This window comes from Plectropomus leopardus, chromosome 7, assembly GCF_008729295.1.
Source record: "Plectropomus leopardus isolate mb chromosome 7, YSFRI_Pleo_2.0, whole genome shotgun sequence".
NCBI classification, from domain to species: domain Eukaryota; kingdom Metazoa; phylum Chordata; class Actinopteri; order Perciformes; family Serranidae; genus Plectropomus; species Plectropomus leopardus.
The window spans coordinates 12,246,419-12,258,724 of NC_056469.1; positions in this window are offsets into that span (position 1 = coordinate 12,246,419).

Here is a 12,306-nt window from a genome sequence, read left to right on the forward strand (position 1 = left end):
CTTTAGCTTTCTCTTTCTTTATATAGCATATCCATCTGACACACAAACACATACGGTCATGTGCACTGATGGTAAAACCAATGAGTCAGAAGTGAGAATGTGTGTAGTGTCAAAAAGTTTCTATTGCAGTTTCTATATAAGCTTCTGCTTGTTCCAGCAGTGCAGGGGCTGGCACCCTCACTGACACATCAAGTGTTTCTGCATTCAGCCTCCTTCAGAAATATCTTAAAGCCACCCCTCAGCTTACAAATGTGTTTTATGTATTGTCACTTCACTTAGATGTTTCACTGTGAAGAATGATGTATGTGCAAAGTTTGACACTAAAGGGCTGTTTTCACATTCAGCTGCCGAAGGTTTTTTTTTTTTTTTTTTTTTAAAAAAAAAAAAAAAAATTCCACCTTAAAAAAAGTTAATATCTGTTTAAGTGTAAACTATATTTAGAATATTTTCACTGCTTTAGCTTGCTTTTAGACAACTCTTTCTGATGGGGAACTTGACTGAAAAAAGAAAACTTATCTATACTCTCTTAAAAGTCAGACTCCATTAACAAAAACAATAATTCACAGAAATCGCAGAACACTGAAGCTGTTCTTCTACCTCTGCCTCCATCAGTTAATTTATTTGGACTTGGATGTTAGTTTGTTATCTTGCAACTTTGGTGTTTAAAAGGGTAAGTTTGGATCCACCAAAGGGTATCAGGGAGTGACCTTAATTGAGGTGTGGTCCTGCTCCTGAAATTATGGCAGATATTTTCAATTAAATCTGAATTTAACACAGGTATGTACAAGCACGATCTTGTGACATCACAAGTTTGGAGCCAATCATGGTCTGTTATGTGACTTAAAATGGTCAAATATGCAACCTATCAAGTGTGAGGTGGAAACCTGAAACATCTAGTGAACATATACTGAGACGGGATTTTGTCAGTCAAGTAGGAGACACTATGTGTATCGTAGTGCAACTTTTGAAATAAACCAAATAATGCATAATCATACATTTTGAAGATTTCAAGGTAGAAGATGGAGTGGATGTAACATAATAACACTTTTTAACCAGGTAATTGAACTTTCTGGTAAAGAAAAAACAGACACAAATTATTGGACAAAGCCTTAAGACAATGTCTTTAAACATGTCTGTAGGGGATCTTTAACCCTTTGAAACCTGGAGCGATATCACTTTTTTCGTGCTGCTTTCAGACACCTTTCACGGGTATTTCAACTTTTGAACCCTTGACAAATTTCATTCAAAACCATGAGAAAAACGGTAATAAGCAACTTGGTAAGATATTCCTCACAAATTGAGAGAAATTTGTAGATTTAGAAAATTATTTTTAAAAAGCAATGGCAAAAGTATATTTCTGATATTATTATATTTACATTTTAAAATTATGTTACATAATTATTATAATTTGTAAACACTTTCTCCAGATCATTGCCCTTTTAAAGAAAATTTTCTTTCTTTCTTTTTAAAAAAATATTTATTTATTTATTTAACAAATTTTCTGGTAATTTGTAATTTACCTTTCTTTCATTGCTAATTGGCGTCTCTCATATTGCTAAAAAAAAAAAACAAAACCATTTACTCAGGTTTCAAAGGCTTAAAAGAAATTCTTCAGTATTTGTCCTGTTTGCATCCTACCCCGCTCTCTATTTTACTACAGTATGGTACTACACTTTTTCACGGGAATAACCCATTAATTATTTATCATAGCTCCCTGTGATGAATTTCTACCTTAAATTACATCATGTCATTACCAAAAACAGTCTTTAAAAATCATTGCCATACATCACATAATGCTGTTTGGTTATCATGTGTTTATTGGGCAGTCTCTATAATGGCCTCGCTTCTCTTTCTGTCACGCTCGATGAGCAGCTTCCCCTAGCTGTGCCTGCTTTTTGACACGTCTAAAGGGCTGTTTCTGACATCTTGCCATCCTGCCGGCCACCCCTCCCGCAGTGCTCATGCGAGGCAGGAGGAAAAAGCTGGTGACCTGGCCATTGCCGCCCTGCCCTAGGCCACTGCCACCCTGCTGGCAGCAGAAGGTCTGTTGGTCTGAAGCCATGCCAGGAACTCTGCCCGCCACAGCTTGTGATGTCACGACAGACACGCTCTCAGACCAGAGCTCCGATTGGCTGTGAGGGTTTGCCTTTCTCACTTCCTGGGAAATGCCCTCTCAACAACTTACAGACATACAGACCTAATTAATTATCACATTAATTGAATGTGATCTCAGCTTTCTGCCCTCCTTGCTGATCAGCTGCCTTCACAGATCATGCAGCAAAGCATAAATATGTTCTCCCCCTTTGTGATTCAATTTGCATATGATGAGAATTGTCAACATTTTGTAAAAAAATAAATAAATGTTGCAGCCAGTGTATGAACATTTGTCATTAAAAAATTGACAGCTCATTTTTTACTTCCTTTTATTAATTAGTTACCAGTGCATAAAGACCGGACTTGATTTGTGCAAAGTTTTTCTTGTCAGATCAAAACTTTTTCATGCTCAGATACACTTGAAGAGTCTGACATTAAAGAGTATAAAAATCTACATATAATATGCAAAAGCAAGTAGTGAGTGTAATGATAAACTATTAAATACATGTTTTATATGATGCAACGTACATGTAAGTACAACTTCTGGATAAATACCTGATAAAACAAACACACTGAGACACTTCCACAAACTAATTCAAGTTTTTACAGCAGGGCTTCACATGGCAGAAGGTGAAGGCCTCTAGTGACCCACTTCCTTGCCCCCCCCCTACGCTTACATTTATGGTTTGGTCCTACATCCTGTTAAGAGTAGCAGCAGGAGCGGACCATCACATTTGGTGCTCAGCGTGGGGGCGGTTGGTGAGCTGTCATGTTCCAGCTATCCCACGGAGATACACTTCTGCCTCTTCGCGAAGATTTGGTGTTTTCTCATTTGCATTTGCTAATGAGATCCAGTTTGCATGACTTTATACTGGGAGGCTATCTCTCTGAATATCGCTTTACAAATACAGGAGGTGGATGGAGACCTATTTGTTTAGACTTTATCAACCAATTAGTCCCCAGTGAGATTAAGGATGCCCTTTTCAGGAGTGATCTGGCCAAGAAGGTGGCAGTACGGTAATGTTAGTAAACTTATTTGTGAGTGCTCTTCTCATTCTTTTAGTTTTGGATTCTCAAATTTCGTGAAATACATGAACCCCATTAGCATTCTGAGGTATCAAAAACATGAGTCAGTGGTGAAAAATGTAAGAACGTCACAGTAATACAGTAAAAACTCTTGTTTTGGTACTGAATTAAGGCAAAGGAAAGGTTTGTGTGATCATGTATTCCCAGCCTAGTCCAGTCTTTGAAATTTGTTCAAACTAAAAGAAAGACACTTCAGATTTCTTGTTTTTGACTGTCTGTATTTGCTACAAGAGAGCTTACTATTCACTGATGATCAAGTGTCTGAGCCTGGCCCTGCCAGTTCACCCTGATCACAACTTCACACAAGAGATTCATCCTCCTAGAAGTCTTCCTCAGCCAAGACCCATGACTCCAAATCCAAATCACTTGTCTGAGGAAAAGTTGCAGAAGTCTCAGGCCAGTACCAATTAGGGCCTGTTTAGAGCACTTCCTCGTTATCACCCAATCTGTACTGTTAAGAGTTCCTGCCCACCAATCTGCCAGTGTCAGCAACCCCCCCCCCCCCCAGAAAAGTCATAATTTGATCTAAGGTCACAGTAATGAGCTAATGTCTTGACAGAACCAAGTTAATCCTCAGATACAGCGATATGTTTAGGACCATACAGAACGACATGATCTAGACTAATTGTACGTTTCCGCAAAGCACGGATGCAACATTTGTACATTTCATACATTTGACGTAGTTAAAATACTATGAGCTTTGTTTCTAATAGGAGGATGGGATGGTGGATGGTGTGATATCTAGGCTAAACGGCATCCAAGCAGCAGACAGCAGCAGACCAATGTTCAAGAGAGACCAAAAGAAGTGAGTATTTTATAATTGAGTTTGTTGTGACCACACTGTGTATAAAAATAAAGGTTCAGTTTAAAAAAAAGATCAAATCTACGCTAAACATGATGTTCTCCCAACTCTAACCCAGTGTTTTATGTGCTTATGTGCACCCCCCAAGTGAAGCACCATCACATACTTACCACTGCAAGGCTGTTTATCTCTGGCTGACCTCTGACCTCCTTATCAAAAAAAAAAATTCCTACAGGGTCTAATTGAGCATCATATTTTATTAAGCAAAAGTCGGCCAACTGTTCCTGATCCATGTCATAAATTCTGTAAAAATATTTTAAAGATAAGATTTACTGAGAACATATTGGTTGTCTTCAATTACTGCCATGTACTAATTTGCTTACTGCATTTGGTCCTGAATGTGCATATTCTCACACAGAGCATACATAGAGAGATATGACCAGCAGTAACAATGCATCAATATGATAACCCAGCAATAGCAAAAGAACAAATGCATTCTCTGTATTGTCCTTCTCTCCAGTGGAGTGGAAAGAATATTTTCTGCATTATATCCTCTCTTTGAGCCGAACCCCGAGCATGTTTTTTTTCTCATATGGGGAATCTGCTGACTGTGGTATCACATTATGATTAACAATTTAACTATGATCCCCCTCTTTCCCATTGTTATTCCACAGATGACTGAGAGTAAGAACGGAATACCAGCGACGGCACGCAGGCTTCATTAGATTCATTGATTGATTTATTGTTTTCCATGGTTGTAATCACTTCCCCCAAGGTAATTTGTAAGCTCTTTATGGTTCAGAGGTATAAGCCTGAGAGTTAATTAATCGGCTTTGTTTAGAAGTTTGGAAGTAAAAATACCTGTCTGAATTGGTAACTGCTGCGAAGGCAACAGTCCCTGTGACTTAAAATCCCTTGTTTACCACTACAAAAGATCAAAACTAAGCAGGTAAACAGACATAATCATGTCTGGATGATTTCTAGATCCTTTGCATTTACCTTGAGTCGTCTTTACTCTGTTAATTGTCTTCTTGTCAGATGCAAATTTAGGATTATGTCATGTTTCAAAAGACACAGTCTTCAGTATCTTCGCAAAAACTACAAATCCGGCATTAAAAGTTATTGATAAAAATGCAGCCAGTGCACACCAAAACACAAAGAATCCAACCCCTCAGACACTATTACCATTTTCCACCAAAATGTGTGTGCAAATGCAGGTTTTTAAAACATACGAAAACTCAAAAACTAGCTAATTCAATTACCAGTAGACAAGTATGCCCTTTCTTCCCCAGGTGTGTCATAGTGTGGGGAAAAGTGGGACTGACTACCCAGGACCCCAATGTGAGAGGGGCTCTTAAGAAGCCTAGAGTGAAAAGTTTGGTATAGTTTGCAATATTTTTTTTCTTTTTTATTTAAGTCATTAGTGCCATAACCTAATTAAAACTGGCTGAATAAATCAGCTGAAAGACAGAACTTTGTATGAAAAAAAATGTGGATGCTCTGAGGCCCCTTGCCTCCAATTAAGGCACAAAATGGTTTATGCCATCTTTGCGATAAGGTTCACCTCTAGACTCAGCTAGAGTCGAGTGAGTGACTGCTTTTGCTGCTGGAGCATCAATGTAACCAGTCATGTTTTGTGCAAAAAATGGAAATCAGGGTTCCAAAAAAGAAAAGAAAGACATAAAGTAAAGGGAAGGAAAGCTAACTTATCCAGCAATGTCTTTATTGATTTTAGCAACAATGACAAACACATGCACAATACCAGTGCATGTATATATGTATGCACAAATTCAGAAACAAAGAAAAGCAAAAAAAATGGACGTATGACCAAAATCTCAGTATGATAACTGAATATTTAACAAACATCTAATCCACTCCCACCCCCACCCCCACCCCAAAAAAGTAAATAAATAAATAGTAAAAATAAAAACATGAAACAAGGGAGGAATGCCCAGAATTTGGTGCCTTGCACCTGGTACCAGAAACAGGTTGTGTATCAGCTGAAAGCAGCATTGAGACCAGTGAAGACATAAAGGTGTTTACTTCTTTTTTATATCTGCTTCTAATTCAGTTTCTTTTTCAAACAGGGCAGAGACAGACAGAATTTTTAACTGGGATGACAAAGAGTTGTAGAAGTTACGGATGGTCATTCCGAAAAAGGGGCAAAAAGTAACATGTCCACCCAAGTGTTGTGTTTCCATCACTACTAAATAGAGCTGATAAATTCTTACGGCTACTGCAGAGTCATTCGTCCCATGAATGGATGCTGATTGTAACCTTTCCCACCAAAGACAAAAGCCAGATGTTTGTGGGATTTTCTTTTAGTCTAATGATGGGAGCTTATTGGTGTAAGTTGACAATGAAACTGATATACAGTAAAGACTCTGAGATAATTCAAACTTCTATAATATTTTTTAATTATTTCAACAAAAAGCATTTTTACAGTGCACTCTCACTCCAGACCCATTTTGTGCTTTTATTCTTTTTTTCAGCCACTTAAATCAGTCTACTTTATCCAAAAAAAAAGGTAAGAAGTGTTTACCCCAGAATCTGATGACAGTACTTAAATGTCCTGACCCAAATCTTTGCTCTTGGCAGAAGTGAAAGTGACACACTTGTCCCCGCTCCCCCTCACTCGCAAAACCTCTGATATTGTCTGGCCTTTGTCAGTCTTAATTGAAGTCCTGGCTTGCTTTAATTGGCTTTTCGATGGTATGTGAATGGGGACTGCTGTTTATGGGTTAAGTGCATCTTAATCAGAGCTTTAATCCAGTCATTAACAGAGAAACATGAGGTGTTGAGAGGAGAGGAGAGAGGTTGATAATTGAGAGGCTGCTTCCTTGCTCCCCGTGCTCTGTGTGTGCGTGTGTGTGTGTCTGTGTGTGTGTCTTTGCTTTATTTCTTACTTTAGAAGCGCTAGGGGATATGCAGAAGAAACTGGCGAGATGACATGGGAAAATCTTTGAAATATGTCAGTGAAATTTTACACGGAGTATGTAAGGATAGTAACATTTGATTTTTCAAACTTGAAGCTACTATCCGACCATTTTCCTTATGGTAGAAGAAAAAATGCAAAGGATTTTTAAGATGAATAATATGCTCTCTATGGTACTTTCAACACAAAATAAAAACAGTCAGAGAATTTTTTTAAAATAAAAAACCCCATCTCCTTTATTTTATATTTGTATTTTGATGAAAACACACACCACCACTGATAGTAAAAATAGATTGTTATTGTCTACAAAACACAACTCCACAACACCCTATTGCTCAGCTGCCACATTCACACTGAGTTTTTCTCGCTGTATATTTTAGCACCTATCCCCTGTGTGAGGCTTGTGTTCTTCCGTACCCCCACTCTTGTCCCCGTCTCACACACAGATGCACAGAGCGTTGAATCTACGGGTCTATATTGAATAAACATGCTGCTTTTACGTAGATAGGGTCCTGATTTGCATCATCCTTTGCAGGGTGTATTTTTCACCATTTTTAGTGTAATTTATCATAGACATACACACACTCACTGATCCTATAAAAGCACTGTCAATTGCTCACAAACCCTCAGTGCTAGTCACCTTCTTGGAGAGGATCATCGGCAAATACAACTCAGAAAATATACTCTGCTGGTGGCACAGAAGCTGAGAAAATAAGGCTACTGAAGAGGAGGTTTATTTAATATGTGTGTCCACTAAGATTGGGGTTAGTACTGGGGGGGGGGTATTGGTATTGGTATTGGTATAATACAGGAAAAAGAGAAAAATATGATCTAATAAGATCCATTAGCCTGAATTATTACCTCAATGCTGAGTAAACTTTGAGCAACATTGTGAAGAGACATGTCACATAATGAGTAACACAAATGAGCAGCAGGTGTTACTTGAACAGTAGAGTTACTTTAGAGCTTGCTATGCTATGACAGCCAGCCGTGCACTGTGGTGCAAAATTATCATTAGCAAATGTAATCATAATCATAACTACAACAAACTTCCACAGCTTTTATTATCATTACCGATTCTAATACAACTGTGTAAAGCAGTTCTGTGTGTTGTTTGTCCAAATGGTGTTGCCACACCCCAGAGGAAGCAGATGCTTGGTTGCTCTCGGCACCCTGCTCAGGACATATATTGTCCCGTCGCTCTGTTTCATTACTTTTAAATTGTACTAAAAGGTGGAAAACTAGAATGCAATACGTTTTACATCTGCTATATCACTGTCAACTGTTACAGATTTTTATAAAGTGTTAGTATGTCATAAAAAAGTCACAGTTTAGAGCACTTTTCCTGTGCAGCCCTCAATCATCCCTGATCTAAGATTTTTATTTGCTCTAAAATGGTCAGTTTAGCTGTTAAGTTTCCCCCCCAAAAATCTTGGGGATAATTCCCCAGGAGGTGTTAGCTGAAAATAAAGAAATAGGTTAATAGTTAAATAGGTGATTACGGTCCACCCATATTTTTTTTTTTCAATGCAGCTGACTTGATATCAGGTGTAAGAGCTTAGAGTTTCAGCTGCAAGTGCCTGGAGATGCCATGTCTCTTGTACATTTTATACTGGAGATACTCTTTTTTATGTCAAGTCATATATTAGAATTATGATCTACACTGCAACTTGTTTTTTGTTATGTCACTGAGTTATAGGTTACACTGAGTGTTACAGTGTTTTTTTTAAAGTATTTTACTCTGGTATTTCTTTGTTATGCTGCTAAAAATTTTGTGTGAGAAAAAGTTTACGTTATGTTACTGGGTCATGTTTAGGAGATGGATTACTTCCTTGAAAGGATTTTTTTAAAAATGTTTTTTAGATGGCTAGGTTAAAAAAATGCGTCCATAAAACTTCTTATCAACAGCTTAGTTGTAGGAAAAGACAACCTTGGTTGTAGTAATGCTTTCAGGATCAAACGTGAAAAAGTGGTCATGAGCAGTCTCTAGTTTGTATTGTATCTGATGTGAATCTAGGATTGAATTTGCTTAACGAACCCCTTGTTGTCACACATAAACTTGTCTTTTAATTGCCATCAGTTATACAAATTCAATTCAAAACTTGATGACTATCAGCTATCGGCAAGATCCACTGGAACCCAACCCTTGTGTCCAGTGTTGTGAATCCATGCACATTGAAATGCTAGAATATTTCCAGTTTGTGCAACACCTTGTACATTGTCTGTGTGAGCGTTGTGTTATTAAGTGTATTATTTTAAGGTGTGAAGGGCCTGGTGACAAGATGAACACTGCCGACCAAACCTTACCTCTCCCAAGGCTTTATCACACAGTGAGAGTGTGAAACCATTTAGAGGCCATTTACAGTGCGAGATGACACGTCCACCCAGGTCAGAGGGTCTCTCTCTCTCTCTCTCTCACACACACACACACACACACACACACACACACACACACACACACACACACACACACACACTGTTTTTTGGGAGAGCAACTGATGAAGATCTTCAAATGCAAAAAGCAAAGTTTCAGACAGCTGCATCTGTAGCATGACTAGACTGACAGACTGAAGGCATAATGGCGTCTGGACAGTGCTTTGTCCATTTAAAAGTCACAAATGTGATTTTACTTGCGCACACACACAAGCACACGCACATACGCACACTGATGCACATATGTCGTTACTTCTGAGATGTTATAAAAACCTCTCTTTTATCCATTAAAAAACTATCGATCTTGTGCTTTGCCTTCTCTACTTGATGTTTTTTTTTTTTCCTGTCATAATGGAAAGTCTCCCCGGCCATTTCTTCAGCCTATTCTTCATTTGGAGTAATTATAGATGGAGAGGTAAAAGATGTTTTTTCCCCTTTCTTTTCTTTTCTGCTTCCTACCTATCTTCCTCTCCCCTGCGTGCATTCAGAGGCGCTCTCACCACTGCATTCTTATTAGGGACATGTCTGAAAGGCTCCCACAGCATGTGGTGTCCTCTGACCATCCGCTATGGCTGCCTTTTTGTTGGCATTAACAAGCCAAGCAACCAAGGATAGCTTTTCAACAGGTACAAACTTTTCCTTTTAGATAATTAACCGCATTCAGACACTCAGCGCAGTGTAGGCAATGTGGCTACAGAAGCCCAGGGAGGATCATATTCTAGAAAAAAGGACAGAGAAAGGGGAGAGAGATGGAGAAAAAACTTGATCAAAAGACAAGATGTTCTCTTTGGTGTTGTTTAGCGCTAGTGGATTCTATACCAAACCCCTATTCAAATGGCGTGGTCTTCATTTCTGCTCTCCTTGTTGTCCTCATTTCTGTCCTCTTCATCTTTTCATCAAGATGGACCCTGTGATGAGGGAAAACTCTGGTCATTGTGGAATGGTCAAAGGTTTGCTGGCTTAATGAATGGGAGAAACACAAGAAGGGCTGAATGCTCTCCCTCGTTCCCGTTTGCCTCGCGCACGCAAAAGCTCCGGGATGCCTCCTGAAGAAGGCCTCCTCCATCCATTGCTGTCTCGTCTCTTGTTAAAGGGGGCATAAAGCGAAGGCAGAGGGGAAAAGTAATTTTCTTCTCCTGTCTATCCATTCTTTCGGTGGGTTTCTTCCACTTTTTGCTGTGTACTTTCATAAAGCTTATAATTATCTTGGCGAGAGCCCCTCAAGTGAGAACGAATGGGGTCTTTGTAGCCTTCTCTCTTCAGCCCTCTCCTGTTTCTGGGAAGAAGAGAGTCATATTAACATTTGGTCTTTCCCTTTTACAGATGCAGTGAGAAAGCCAGATGTGTCTCTACTTAAAAAAAATCCTTTCAACAAGTTAATTTTATATTTTACTGAATCACCACTGAGCATGTCAGAACAGGACAAGAGAATAATGCAGAAACTGGAGGAAGTTATCAAACTTTAATCTGATATTTATGGTTTATTCTATACTTATTAGTTGAATTGACTAGTTGAATATGTGAGATGTGCATCATTGTTATGCAAAACATGCAAAACTCAAGACTGAGAAAATGTGCTATGTTCTTCCTGTTTGTTATTCCTATTTTAAAATGCACAGAAGCCCAGTACAAAAAAATTGCACAAAATCAACCAAACCCTAATCAGGTATAACAATAGCTTCAGCTATAGTGACCTGGAAGCAGAGATCACTGGTCTAGGGTCAAACTCCCCGTCCATTATCATTTATGAAAACTGCACCTCGGCTCACCCAAAGCCTCCCCCGATGCCTCTGACCTCCATCCCCAACTCTTCCGGCTGATTACTCCTAATGTAATTTTAATTAAAAACTGTGGTGTCAAAGGGTTTAGCCTGCCTGAGAAGCGGGTGCAGATTGTGGCACAGTGGCAGACCCCTTCACTTGCTTGAGAGGAAATGCATCCTGACATTGCTTGGGTGGTGCCAACATCACCAAAGTAGCAGGAGTAAAGGGCTTTTTGAATAGCCCATTATGACTTAAATCTTCTTACAAATATTTCTGTGTTTTCCTAGTTGTAGAAACAGAACATTTTGTTCTTGCATGTATGATGTTGATGATGATGAAAGAGTGACAATGGCAGTACATATTGTACTTGTGTGTTATATTGCAGCATTGGCCTTCATGGTGCCGGCCCTGATGCTGTATTATGTGAATGTCATGACCTGCTGATGGTGATATACTGTACTTTATTGGAAATGGTTGGTATTTGAAAATTATGTCATATCTAATGCTCATGAAGTTATTACAGGTCCCATGGAATTATGGTGGACACTTATTAATCTGCTTCTGTGGAGCTTGAATGTGCATAGGTGCAAGTCACCCTGTGCACAGAATAATGACTGTTGTTGTTGTTGAATGTTTCTGTATCACATTGTTTATACTTTAATGTGTTTGTCCTATGTTTTTTTTCCACTTCCTGCAACACAAATTGCCCTCTGGGACAAATAACATAATTGAATTGAATTGAGTGGAATTGAATTGAATTGAATTGAATTGAATTGAATTGAATTGAATTGAATTGAATTGAATTGAATTGAATTGAACTGAATTGTTTATTTTGATACATATAGATATTATAGAGATTTATGACAAAGTAAAAAGCTCACACCTCTCTTTACCATATATATATATACCATATTCAGACAAGCATCAGAATATTTAGAATCTTGCACCAAATATATCAGAAAAAAGTTAAAGCCACCAAGCTGTGGCTCTAACATCAAGTTGCACTTAGTTGACATTGACAATAATTACCACTGCCAAATGTCACAGGGGTGACCTGTGGAAGGTGCCCCACAGCAGGACTCAACAGCAGAGGCCTGCCTGTAGGTTTGTAATCCCCTCACCCGAGTCGATGGATTATCTGCTCTCCATCGACCCTGAAGAGGCTCCCTGTGGCTTGGGCTTAAACACTCTCT